Raw genomic sequence first — 14459 nt, 5'->3', positions numbered from 1 at the left:
TATGTGTATCTTTGATGGTGAGATCCTGCAAACAAATTTATAGGGGTAATTAGTTTTGTACAAAAGAATAAACTAATCATAGTAATGAAAATAAACTTACCTTCTCTGCTTGACGATTTGAATATTTCAACTCTAGCTTCTCATCTGGCTCAAATGTTTTCTTCACCAGATATTACTCTTTCCCTTCAGTCAAATTTTGCTCCTTTAGCATGAAGCGGAAGATAGGTGTTTTCCCATATAGTTGTTGAATAACTTTAGGGATTTCTTCAGATTTCCCATTAAGTGAATCTAGCAGATCTGTGATGGTCATCTTGAGCATTTTTTGTGCTTCATCATCAAATATACTACAGGTAGTGGTTGCTCTGTGGTCACTAATTTGGAGTCGAATCCAGTACCTGTTACAGCATGTTTGTAAGCGTAAAATCGTAAATATATAGGCAATATTTCAAATAACTATAAGATTACCTAGGAGTTGTTGCTTCCGGACATGCATTGCACTTTTTACAATAATACTTGCCATCTACTTTATTGCACATTTTGTTGCAACCATTGCATGACATGTACCACCAAGAAGAATTTTCTAGGCTGTATCATTCCTGAAGTTGTGCCATAGTATTCAATTATTAGATCAAATGATGGTAATATTATTTCATGATCCTTATTAATTTGAAGCAAATGCAGAGTCTTACTTTGCTAAAAGAAGTTCAATCTCTCGAATATCCCTTTTGCGTGGATTGGCAGTATTTTTCATTATGATCCTAGATTCAAGTTTCTTAATCTTTGTGAGTAATCCAATAACACCTGCAAACAGTAAAAAATATATTAAAAATCTACAATCTAGATATAATTTAATACACTTATCGTAGAAATACCTGAGTATTGTTTATCTATATTTTTCCGCTCTAGCAGTGTATCTCTAGAAGCAAACTCAAAGTAATACTTTCTAAAATTGACTGAATCTGCATCCAGTGCCTGGACATTTGTATTATAGACAAAAACTATTTTTAGTAGATTCTTTACTGGACGATATCTGGCATCTTCTTGGACTTTGAAATTGCTAAGTGTATAGATAGAGCCCTCAATGATCTTTGGCTAAGTCAATAAGATTTTTCTAAATAGTAGCACAAATTGTTTCACCCTGTAAAAGACAATAAATGCTTTTATAGTGAGTACTAAAACATATGATAAGATTTATTGCTGAAAGAAAAATTATGTTGCAAAGAACAATACCTGTTCATCCATAAGAATCATATCTAAGCTCATAAGTTCATCTGTTGCAAAATTAATTGATTCCCATATCTAAGCTCATAAGTTTTGCAAACAGATTATGTGTATTTGTATGACATGAAGAGGAGGTGGCGTGGGATAATACCTGAGCTTGATGGAAAGATAGGTTGTAGAAGAAATCTAGATTGTTAATACTTGTTTTCAAAGAGATGACGCAACTTGAATTCCTGGCAAGTACTGTTAGCTAGCAGCACGGTGATCGCAAGCAAGATGGATGGAAGCTGCTTCCGGCGGCTGACAAGCGGAAAATAAGCCCGTAGGGGTGATTGTTTAAATTCTGCTAGTTGGCCATCTATTTATTTACATGGTTAGAATCCTTTTCTTGTCCGAGTTCTATATTTATTGATCGGTACCTTTCCAAATACATGTACGTAACTGCTATGGAATATCAAATGTTTTATTATTTGTGTTAGGCAAAGCTAAGGTACTAATGTCTTGGCTGGACTCCTTTTCCTATCCGAGTCGGCCAAGTCAGGTTCTTTTGTCCTGGACTCTTTTTTCGGTCCGAGTCAACGCCTTTCCAAAAGATTTTTTTTATCATGGTTAATACATTGATACGGACTCTTCTAATTACTCTAGACCGTTAGGTCTTTATAAAATCTGACGGTCCAAATTCTTTTTCTTTTTTGGATTAACATGGAAATTTTTTGACTCTCTCGGCAAACGTGGTGGCTTTTTTTAGTTTTTTTCTAACACTCTTTTATTAATATAATAGATATGTATTGAAAGTGCATTTGGCCCCCTATGTTGGTTTTGGTGTTAATGACATGTACAATTAAGGAGCTAATGCGTTTATCAAGTGATGAGCAGGTTCAAAAATCATTGAAATGCAAAAGAGCAATGAACGACGTCATATTTGCAATTAAGATGGTGTTTAGAGCTACATTGAGGATCCTTTATAAATTTCTTTTTTGAATTTGAGTATAGGAAACACCGTACTATTAAGAGGGATGCGAAAAGTCAGGTTGAAGATGCCAAAGTGCCCTTGAGATGCTAACATAAATGTGAGAGACATGAAGCACTCACATGAGCACTTAAACTTGCAGTTTTTGTATAGGTCGGAAGTCCCCTCATGGGGTCGGAAGTTCTGACCCCCACCAGAAGTTCACTGTTATCTCCGTCCGAGGGTCCTCGGCCGGGGGATTTATTTTTGTAGGGAATTCTGACATGGGGTCGGAAGTTCTGACCCCCCCCAGAAGTTTCACGCTACCTCCGACCGAGGGTGCTCGGCCAATGGGTTTTATTTTTGTTGGGAGTTCCGATATGGTGTCGGAAGTTCCGACAAACACATGAACAACACAGCAACGGCTGTTTTTTGGGCCACGGGTATATATACCCCTTCGGCCCCCTCACTTATTTGCTACTGCCTCTGCGAACTAAACACACTCTAGAGCTTTCAAAACTTCTCCCCAATCCCTCCAAGAGCTAAACTTTGTGAGAATTCGAGCTAGGGCTTTGGTGAGAGCAAGATTTGAGTGTGAGCTTGAGCATTTGACTTGTGTGAGCAGCCATTTCCATCTCAAGAGCACTAGAAGCATCTTCTTCTGTCGATTCGCATTTGTTACTCTTGAAGCTTGCTTCTAGACGGTTAGGTGTCGCCCGTGGAGCGTCCTCTCTTGTGTGTGCGCCCCGAGAAGTTTGTACAACATCATCTCATAGTAAGTGACCTTGGGCTAGAGAGGTGATCTCGCCCTTGGGGAGGAGCATAGGGGTTCTTGAGCGTCCTCTCTTGAATCCTTCCTCAACGGAGACGTAGCACTTTTGGGTGTGAACTTCGGGAAACAAATCGAGTGTCTCTTGTTCTTATTGTTCATATCTAGTTCTTGTTGACTTTGAACTCGTTTTGTCCCGATCTACTTTTGTGGAGTATTCCTTTATGCTAGACCACTTGCAGGTTACTCTAGGAACTATTGGTGAACTTTTGATTCAAACATTTTTCCCAGGTTCACCTTGAATCTTGTATTTCGTTCAAATTCTTACTCTCGTCGGAAGTTCCTTCACAGTGTCGGAAGTTTCGTACATCGGAACTGAAGCGTCCTCTCATAAGAGAGAACTTAAATGTAATACAAACATCAGTCCTAGGAGGCTGATGCCACATTTATTACATCAGATGGTTCATTACCGTACAAACCTCCGAGGAGGACACTCGATACAGATGATAATAATAAGTAACCAAGCTATGACATAACACCAGAGCGCGACCCACATGGGATCTAGCTCGGGCTCCGAGTACTGCGTCAGCGAAATCATCTCGAACAGGGCTGGTTCCAGAGGCAAGGTTGATTGTAGAACGATAACCCTACTCGGCGTCGCCTGGTACGAAGTCTGGGTCTTCTTCTGTAAAAAGTAAGAATGGGGTGAGTACAAACGTACCCAACAAGTCCAACCACACCCACGAAGGGGGTTATATCAGAATAGCATGCTCAGGTAAAACAAAGATAAGGCTATGGTTTAATTTGCGGAAAGCTAAATTTTATGCAGGGGTTCGTTTAGCCGAAAACATTTCAGAAACCAGTTTTTGAATTGAGTAACACGGAGTTCAAGTTTTAAACTGCTACCGGACTCCTCGTCCGTCGTAGCACACGGCACAACTGCCGGACACAATTCCAAAACAACTCACGCTAACCCAACCCCAAAGAAACACTAGTTATGTGACCACACCGTAACTCGCCCAATACCGTGGGCACGACTATTCGAATAGCTTTTAACTCTGCAGAGGTGTGCAACTTTACCCACAAGCGGGTACCACAACACGAGCACCGTTGTGTTGGTGTAGATCCCGACATAGCCATTACCCACCTTAGCTAGACCTGATTTGCAATCACGGGATTTACCAAGGGGTCATCGACCTAACTCTGAGGTATAACTGGGGTATAAGTCACACTGAGCCTATCCCTTTTCCTTGGGCACCTGTTGCTCTCAGCCCTCCTGATGGCTATCACATCAACTAGTGGGGTTTATGCTAAGCCGTTGTCCATTCAACGGTCGAGTGGTTTGCACGATAGTGGAGTTAGGTGAGATGACACACCAACTCGGTCCTTAGTTGTGACAAGATGGATATCTACCTTCCTTGCCCTGTCACACAGGCACGAGCACACCAAATGGCAAATCCCGCAGAAATGCCATCCATCCCGTCTAAAACTCACTTTTCAAAAAAAATACCGCTTTTATCCCTTCCCACATACTCACGCATTTTCTTTTATAAAGCAAATAGCATTATGTGTATAGTCCTAAGCGTTCAAATAGCAATTAACGTCCAAGCAAAATCAGACATTAATCTAGGTGGTCAAGGAATGGTTATAACAAATCAAGGGGTGGCTATCCAACCGTGTTTTCATGCAGGCAAAACATATTCAATTTTATAAAGCAGGCCAATAGGTTATGTTTATAAAAACTAGGACTGAAACATGCATCAAAGGGCGGGATTGAACTTGCCGTCTTCGAAGCCTTCGGGGAGGTCCTGGTCGAGGTACTGTCCTTCGGGCTCGGGGTCGCGGAACTGGTCCTCGTTCGCGGGCTCGTAGTACTGTTCATCCACGGGCTCTCCTTTGTTCGCACCGTGGTCTACGACGCATACAAACAAGCACACAATCAAGAAACAGACAATACAAGATTTATCGTTGAGCTCGAATCAGGAATAATTAAGTTATGGAGTTCGGAGTAATATTTTCGGGCGGTTTTCTAATGGCATGGACCACATTATGTCATGAGAGGCGTGGTAAAGTTTTAGGTAGATCCGAGGTCGTTTGGCGCATGAAATGATAGGTTAAAGGAGTGATTAGGGATAAACTGGGGTCCAGGGGCTTCTTTGTAAATATTTTTGGGGGAAAGGGCTTGGTTAACAATTCTAAAAATACTTGGGCCTATTAGAAAAAGTGTAGGGGTTTATTTATTATTGGGTTTATAAGTTGGAGGGCTTGTTTGCAAAATAAGGAAACAGGAAGGGCTTCTTAGGGAAAAGGTTAAAAGGGTGGGGGTTTCTTTTACAAAAACAGGGAAGGCTAGGGGGTTTTGGGCATAATGCCCTGTCCTCTTCCTCCCCTCGCGCTGGGAAACAGGGGAGGGGGAGGCGGCTCGCCGGCGGTGCCGATTCCGGCGGCCAGGGGCTCGGGGCGGCTCTGGGGTAAGGGGAAAGGCGAGGGGAGGCCTGCGGGGTCGATCCCCGGCCGCAGCTCGGGCGGAGGCGGCCCGGGTCGGCTTGGCCGCGGCGGCGTGCGGTAGCAGGGCGGTGGCAGCGTTGGGCCGATGGCTCGGGGTCACGGCGGCGGCCGGAGAGGAGGGGAAAAGGGACAGCGGGGTGCAGGGGTTCGATTCCCCCTCTCACCTTGGCCTGAGGCACGGCGAGGAGGCGGGGCAGCGGGAGCAGGCGGTGGTGGCGGCGCTAGGGAGCTCGGAGAGAAGAATCACGGGGCTGTGTAGCTCGGAGTGGGGGTCGTGGAGCTCGGGAGTGCCCCTCGGCCCCTTTTTATAGGCGGTCAAGGCGGTGGAGGTGGGAGTGCGGGGATGACGGCCTGGCGGGCTCTGCGGCCGGCTTTAATGGCGATGGGAGGCGGCGGCTCGGCGCTGTGCTGCCCGAGCGTCGAGGCGAGCAGTGGCCCGTGGTGGCGTGTAGCGGGGACGGCGGCAGCTGGGCCTGGTGACGTGATGCTTCGAGCGAGCGGCGACCGGCGCAGGCGGCGCTGTGCGGGCGTCAACGGCGGTGCGGACGGCGAGGTGACGCGACGCCTCGGGCAGGCGGCGACCGTCGCAGGCGGCGCTGTGCCGAGGTCACCGGTGCTATGCGCCCAGTGCGTCGGCGCGTGCGCGCGGGTCGCGGGCGAACGGCGTGGCACGGCTGCGCGGGTGGTCGGCGTCGCGGCGCGCACGTGGGCACGGCGAGGCGCGCGTTTGTGTGCACGCGGTGGGGCGGGGAGTAGTGGCATGTGAGCAGCGGGCGCGTGCGCGTGTGTGCGTGCGCGGGCGGACGGCGCGGCGCGCGGGAGCAGGAAGCAAGGCGGGCGCGTGCGTGCGGAAGCAGGGAGCGGCCATGGTGGCACGCGGAGTAGAGCAGGGAAGGCGGGGCTGGGCAGCGTGGCTTGGACGCACGCGGGAGAGCGAGGTCGGGGAGCCGGGCCGGTGCGCGCGTGGCGAGCGGGGCTCGGGGGTGTGCTCGGGAGCGGGGCAGAGCAGAAGGGGGGCCGAGCGCGCGGGGAAAGGAGAGAGGAGAGGGAAAAAGAAGGAAAAGAAGAAAAGAAAAAGGAAAGAAGGGGAGAGAGAAAGGAAAGAAGAGAGAGGGAGAGAGATTCGCGTCGAAAACACGGCGCTCGGTCGGCCACGCGCGGCGCCGGGCACATGTGAGCGCGACGCGCGGGTCAAGGAAGAATAGGGCGGCGGATTTGGTTGTCGGGGTCGGGTCTAACAGGGATCGGGAGATCGGGCGGAACAGGGAAAAGTTCCCGAAATATTAGGGTTAGGCTTTAGGAAAAACTTGAGCTCAACGACGAAAACTCGGTTTTGAAACTAAATAGCGTACGAATCAACTTAGCGAATTTTGGGATGTTACAAACCTACTCCACTTAAAATGAATCTCGTCCTCGAGATTCGGCTAGTTCCTAAACAGGTGGGGAAACTCCTTCCTTAGAGCGTCGTCGCGTTCCCACGTCGCTTCTTCCGTGTCTGCTCCACTGAACTCTGCATATCCGTACTTCGGAGTTTCTGGTCCTCCTGGTGACAGTGTCTAGAATCTTAACCGGTACCTCCTGGTATCGCAGGTCTGGCTGCAGATCTATCGTTTCAACTGGCACATGTTCTGCTTCGGGTACCCTCAAACACCTTCTTAATTGTGAGATGTGGAACACCGGGTGTATATCCGACATTTCTTCTGGTAGCTCTAGGCGGTATGGTACCGCTCCAACTTTCTTCAAAACTTTGTACGGTCCAATGTACCGGGGGGCCAATTTCCCTTGTACCTAGAATCTTCAGGATCCTCGAATGGGTGACACCTTGAGATACACGCAGGCCCGGTCCTGAGTTTTTGGTGGCCCGGGGTGTAACTAAAAAGAGAGGCCCCCTAACAATACTATGAACTAATAATAACAATAACAGTAGTAGTAAAAAACACTTTAAAGTGTCCAAAGCAACATTTATATCATACAATTTATACATATTAGCTTAAAATTTCTTTTAGCATTTCTCAATGTGAAATCATCGATGATGGCATTAGTGGTGATCTACCAATAATTTATTCTCAATGCATAAAGTGGCCAAACCATTTAACCTTTTTTGAGATATTACGGACCTGAAATAATTCTTCAATAGTTTTAACTTTGATGGGTGTCTTCTAGATGACATGAGGGCTCTGAAATTTTCAAAAAGATAATTATCACACGTAGATATAGTGGGTAGATGCTAATAGATGAATTCTGACTTCAAAGACGAAGGATCAATGAAGGGGCTAGTATCAGTCTATCAGATGATTTACGAGTTACGAGCAGTGAGATTGGAATCCAATCAGGGTGAGTGAATGAACAACGACAATGAGAATTCAAGGAATCGATGAGTCGGCTGGCAGCGTGGTACGCAATTGCCAATTAGACAAGCATGACTGCGTGATTAGCTTGTAGGCTTTCTAGCGTTGCTTCTTGCTTGTCGTGTGAACCTAGCCCATTTACAAGTATACGTATATATGTATGTGTGTTACCTTAGGAGGCCCCTACGTTTTGGGGGCCCGGGGCGGCTGCACAGCTCGACCCCCCTCAGGGCCGGGCCTGGATACACGAAATCTCCTGGGTTGAAACTTATTTCCCGTCTTTTCCTGTCGGCGTAGCTCTTTTGTCGGGACTGGGCTGCTTTTAGCTTTTCTCTAATCTCAGCAACTCTTTCTTCTGCTTCTTTTATGAGAGCGGGCCCGACCAGGGCACGTTCTCCAACTTCTGACCACATCAGTGGTGTTCTGCACTTCCTTCCATAGAGGGCTTCGAACGGTGACATGCCTAAACTTGCTTGGTACCCGTTGTTGTATGAGAACTCGGCATAGGGTAAATTCTTCTCCCAATCTTTGCCATAAGTGAGGACACATGCTCTCAGCATATCTTCCATAATCTGGTTTACCCTTTCTGTCTGGCCATCTGTCTGTGGGTGATAAGCGGAACTAAAATCTAACTTGGTGCTCATGGCTTTATGCAAACTTTTCCAAAATCTAGAGGTGAACTGGGTCCCTCTATCTAAAACAATTCGGCTGGGCACACCATACAACTTCACTATGTTTTACACATAGAGATTGGCTAGCTTCTCTCCGCCGTAATTGGTTCGTACGGGTATGAAATGAGCTGATTTAGTAAGTCGATCCACTATTACCCATATGGAGTCGTGCCCTTTCTGAGTCCTGGGCAAACCTACTACAAAATCCATTCCTACCTCGTCCCATTTCCAAACCAGGATGGGTAAGGGTTGCAACAACCCTACTGGTTTCTGATGTTCGGCCTTGATCCTTTGACAAGTATCGCACCGGGCGACAAATCATGCAATATCTGCCTTCATCCCATTCCACCAATATTTTTGTTTTAAGTCCATATACATTTTGGTGGATCCTGGGTGAATGGAATATGCCGAGTTGTGAGCTTCATGCATGATTATTTGCCTGAAGTCTCCTTTCTGGGGCACACAAATCCTATCTTTATACCATAAGGTTCCCTTATTGTCCACTCTAAAATCTGGCGCCTTATTTTCTCCAGTCTGCCTTCGGATTTCCATTAGCCCCTTATCCGAACTTTGTGCCTTTCGGATTCTGTCTTCTAGCGTGGATTGAACGTTCAACACTTGGCTGGAACCTCGAGGGACAATGTGCACATTTAATCATGTCATTTCCTCTTGCAGATGATCATCCTTGGGTCCATAGGATTTCCGACTTAGGGCATCAGCTACTACGTTTGCTTTCCCCGGGTGGTAATGGATTTCCAAGTTATAATCCTTAACCAATTCCAGCCATCTTCTCTGCCTTAGGTTCAGATCCGGCTGGGTGAAGATGTACTTCAGGCTCTTATGGTCAGTATAGATTTCACACTTATTCCCGATCAAATAATGCCTCCAAATTTTAAGAGCGTGCACTACGGCTGCAAGTTACAAATCATGGGTCGGATAGTTCTGCTCATGAGACCTGAGCTGACGGGAAGCATATGCAACAACTTTCCCATCTTGCATCAGCACACAACCCAATCCTTGTCGGGACGCATCACAATAGATGACAAAATCCCGATGAATATCCGGTAGGGTTAGTACTGGAGCGGTCGTCAGTCTTTGCTTCAATTCCTGGAAACTCCTTTCACATGACTCCGTCCAGGTGAATTTCTTCTCCTTCTTAAGTAGCTCCGTCATGGGCCGAGCTATCTTGGAAAATCCTTCAATGAATCTCCGATAATACCCAGCTAATCCAAGAAAACTTCTGATCTCACTGACGTTGGTCGGTTGTTGCCAGCTGGAGACTGCTTCAACCTTCTTGGGATCCACTGCTACTCCTTCCGCGGTCAGAATATGACCAAGGAAAGCTACTTTCTCCAGCCAGAACTCGCACTTGCTGAATTTGGCGTATGGTCTATGCACTCTCGGCTTTTCCAAAACTACCCTCAAGTGCTGCTCGTGCTTCTGAATGCTCTTCGAGTAAATAAGTATGTCGTCGATGAAGACTACGACAAACTTATCTAACTCGTCCATAAACACCTTGTTCATGAGGTTCATGAAATAAGCAGGTGCATTTGTCAGTCCAAAAGACATCACTGTGAACTCAAACTGCCCGTATCGGGTGACAAAGGCTGTCTTCGGGATATCGCTCTCCCTAATCTTGAGGTGAAAATATCCGGACCTCAGATCGATCTTGGAGAAGTACTTGGCCCCTTTTAACTGATCAAAAAGGTCATCGATCCTGGGAAGGGGGGTACTTGTTTTTGATAGTGACTTCGTTTAGTGCCCGGTAATCTACACACAACCTCATACTTCCGTCCTTCTTCTTGACAAATAGAACCGGGGCTCCCCAAGGAGACGAACTTGGCCTGATGAAGCCAATTCGTTGTAGTTCTTCCAGCTGTTTCTTTAATTCTGCTAACTCCGAGGCTGCCATCCTATAGGGTCTCTTGGCTATAGGGGCGGTTCCAGGAACAAGGTCAATAACAAACTCTACATCCCTATCTGGTGGCATACCGGGAGGTTCTTCAGGGAAGACATCAGGGTATTCATTCACTACTGGGACTTCACCCAAGGACTTGGCTTCCATGCTAAACACCATCGGGTTCGATCCACTCTCCCGGGTATGACAGGTCACTCGGACTCCTTCCGGGTTCGTGAGGTGTACCACCTTGTCAGTACATCCTATGAGGCCATTGTGTCGACTTAACCAGTCCATTCCAAGGATCACGTCTATTCCCTTGGACTTTAGTACTACTAAATCTGCTAAAAATTCTGCCCCACTTAAATTGATCCTTACCCGTAGACAACCTAGTTGACACTTGATGTCACCTCCAGGCGTCCGGGTTATTAGAGGTGTTTTTAGTAGTACTGTAGGTATTTTGTGCTTTTCCATGAAACTCGAGGATATGAATGAGTGTGATGCTCCAGAATCAAATAATACTGTTGCAAGGGCTGAGCTGACTAGGTACTCACCGAGTACCACGCCCTGAGCTCCTTGAGCCTCTTGTGCGTTGATGTGGTTAACGCGGGCTCGTCCAAATGACTGCTGGGGCTGCCTCATCTGCTGACTGTTGTTGTTGGCGTTGCTGTTGTTGCGGATGGGCACTCGGTTGGCACCGGTCAGGACTGGCTTTGGTCCGTTCACCATGTTGGAGAAGGCTGACGTAGCGGGCTTGTTCTTGGCATAGGGACAGTCGGCGATGAAATGTCCCATCTCTCGGCAGTTGAAGCAGACCCTCACATTGCTGTTGTTGGTGGTGACCTGGCTTGCATTACTTTGCGGGGCCCTTATGGTGTTCTGGCTTCTGGGCTGGGTGTTAGGGGCCCGTGGCCCTATCACTTGAGACTGAGTTCTGTACTGCATTGGGGCTTGGAACCTTGGTGCGTTGTAGCTGAAGCTTCTAGGCTTCTAGAAACGATCCTGCTGGCGAGACTTGCTCTCCAGGAACTTGCGCTTGTTATCCTTTCTTTCATCAATCTTGGCCTTCTCTGTGAGGATTGCCTTGTTCATCAGAGTGTTTAAATCAGGATAGATCTGAGGGGTGAGCAGGGTCCTGAGTTCTGGGTTTAGCCCCTTCTTGAACATATCCTGCCTTTTCTCGTCGTCGTTCACTTCTTCTGGTGCATAGCGAGCCAGCTCCATAAATTGGTGAGTATATTCTTCCACCGACATACTCCCTTGCTGAAGTGCACGGAATTCATCCACCTTGCGCTTCATGGTGGCCGAGGGGATATGGTAGCGGCGGAACTCCTTTACAAATTCATTCCAAGTGATGGTGGAGGCATCCTTGGCAGCAGCGCAGTAATTCTCCCACGAGGCTAAGGCAGACCCGGTGAGTTGGTGGGCTGCTAGAAGAACTTTTTCCCGATCCTGGCACTCGAACAGCTCAAGCTTCCTTTGGATCACACGGAGCTAATCATCTGCATCCAAGGGGTTGCTGGATCCAGCAAAGGTGGGCGGCTTGGTCCTCAGGAAGGCTGTCAGCTTGTCATTCATGGTTTGTCCTCGTGGCTGCCTATTGACAAGGGCATTGGCCAGTGTTTCTAGGATGAGGGTCTGATTGTGGTTTATTTGTGCCAGGTCCCCGAGGGGTGGTGGTGGTGGCAGTGGCACTTCTTGATTTTCTCCTCGGTTCTGGCTCACTTCTTGTTCATCCTGAGGAGGGTTCTGTCCATTCGGGTGCACTCCCACATCAACGACTGGAGGGTTCCGAATGCGGGAGGCCCTTGTAACGCTTCGGGAAGCCATCTGTAAATTGGGTAGAGTTTTTATGAGATTTAGGATTAAGTGATGTTTAAGTTATTTAAATCGTATTTTTGAAAAGGCGGTATCTACCTTCTGCCGCTTAAGCACACAACTAACAAGCACACAACATAACAAACAACAAGCACAAACAACTTTATTACTGCAAGGGAGGGTACAACACGGGGCAAGCCAAAACACGTACTACACGTCCGGGTACACAACATCAAAAGAAAGGGGGGCACAAATCTTCTTCGGACCACACGGCTTCATCCCTTGACGGTCGCTAGCACTTCAGGCAAACTCATTGGCTTGAGTGGGTTCTTCCCTTGGAAGGGAACTCACGTCTTCCAGGGGAATAAGTGGTCCTTGCTCGCCGCCCTCTAGATCTCCGTTTTCCCGGGGTTGCGTAGTGGCTTCTCTTGCGGCGGCGGCCGTAGACCTTCCAGGGTTCTCGGGTGGGGCTTGGTTTCCAAAGAGTGGTCCCCATCCTATGACGGGTGTTCCAAGCAGAACATGGTCTTCTCCTATTACCGGGACTGGGGTTCCACTTCTAGCCCATTCCTGCATACGCCGGTCCCGGGCTTGCCTGAGGCTCTCCTGAGCAACTGCTTCACTGTTGACCGCGGCTGCGGCTCTTGCCTCGGCTTGGACTGCTTGGATCTGCTGCAGTCTTACCGCGAGCTCTGCTTGCTCGGCTCGATGGGTCTGTTCCCTCAGCAAGTTGGCTTGCTCGTCAAAGAGCTGATCCAAGGAGGCTAGGTAGGTAGCCACTTGGTACAGGGGGCCTTCTTCATGGCGGCGCCGTTCCAGGCTTCTCATTCGAGCTTCCCAGACTGGGGTTCTGATGGTCGGCGGAAAGAACCTCATTGGTGTGGGGGCGAGGTGTCTTTCGAAAATCTGGCACAGGTAACGGAGTGCTTTCCTGACGGCTAAGGGATAGGTGTCCTGGTGCCTAAACCCTGTAGCGGTCACTCGCCATGGCTGGATGTCGGGGTAGCGGTCACTTCTGGTGATGACTAGGATCACCCTGCAGCGGAGTGTGCCATGATGTTCGTACTCTCTGCTGTTGTACCTTGGGCGTTCCGTGACGCAAAGGCTTTCCAGGGCGTTGATCAAGAGGCTGGGGAAGCCAGGTGCAGCTTGGCAGTCGCCCTGGGTCCATCCTTCCTCAGCCATCTGAAAACAAAGATAGGGTGAAAAACTTACACAATTATTTGGGGTACATAAAGGGAGTGGGTGATATTTATTAATACAACATGGTGGTGTACAGACTTCATGGTTACACAATTATTAGGGCGAGGTTCTAGCTTGGGGTGCTACTCCTATCATGGGGACTCTTCCTCGATCCTAAGAGGGCGCTTTTTCAGTGGAAGGTACTGATTCATCACGTCATCTTCGGTCTGGGTACCTTTATCCCAGTGGGTTTCTTCGGGTTCTTCTTCTTCGGTCTGAGTACCTACATCCCAATGGGTTTCCATGGGTTCTTCTTCTTCTTCTTCTTCCTCTATCCATCCACCTATTCCTCTGCGAGCCTCGTACTCTTGCATTCGGGCTTGGAGAGCGGCTAGGGAATTCTCAGCGCATGTGGCTCTTGCCTGTTGTTCTTCCAGTTCCGCCTCACATTCTTGCATTTGGACTTGGAGAGCGGCTAGGGAATACTCGGCGTGTACGGCTCTTGTCCGTTGTTCATCCAGCTCTTGGGTTGCCTTCTCTGCTCTGTGGACTTGTTGTTTCAGTTGTGCCGCTTGTTCGCGGTAGAGCTCATCCAGGCCGGTGAGATAGATGGATAGGTGAGAGACCGTGTCTTCTAGGTCTTCTTCTTCTCTTCCAAGTCCTCTCATCCGGGCAATCCATGTGCGTCCTCTTCCTTCAGTCGGCGGGAAAAATCCCATAGGAGTCCGCTGAAGGTGATGCCTGTAGACCACGCGTAGGCGTCGCAGGGCTTTACGGGCGGCTTTTCGACAGGTGTCCGGAAAGCGAAAACTAGTGGTGGAGATGAACCAAGGGTCCACATCTGGGTAGCGGGTGCTTCTTGCCACGAAGATCATCAGGTCACACCGAAGAGTGCCCTTGGAATCGTACAAATCCGGTAGAGAATCTCTGGTGGGTCCACAACTCCGATGCGTTCCAGGCTGAGTATCAATAACTTAGGAAGGCCGAGCTCTGCGTGACAGATTCCGCCGATCCATCCATTGTCAGCCATCTGGAACAGGGCAAGAACCAGTGGTGAGTGTTTGTGTGAAGAAAGGGTTAAGGAAGGAATAATCCT

Source organism: Panicum virgatum, chromosome 3K (assembly GCF_016808335.1).
Source record: "Panicum virgatum strain AP13 chromosome 3K, P.virgatum_v5, whole genome shotgun sequence".
Classification (NCBI taxonomy): Eukaryota; Viridiplantae; Streptophyta; class Magnoliopsida; order Poales; family Poaceae; genus Panicum; species Panicum virgatum.
The sequence above is the reverse complement of the archived record's forward strand: the minus strand, read 5'-3'. Positions refer to the sequence as shown.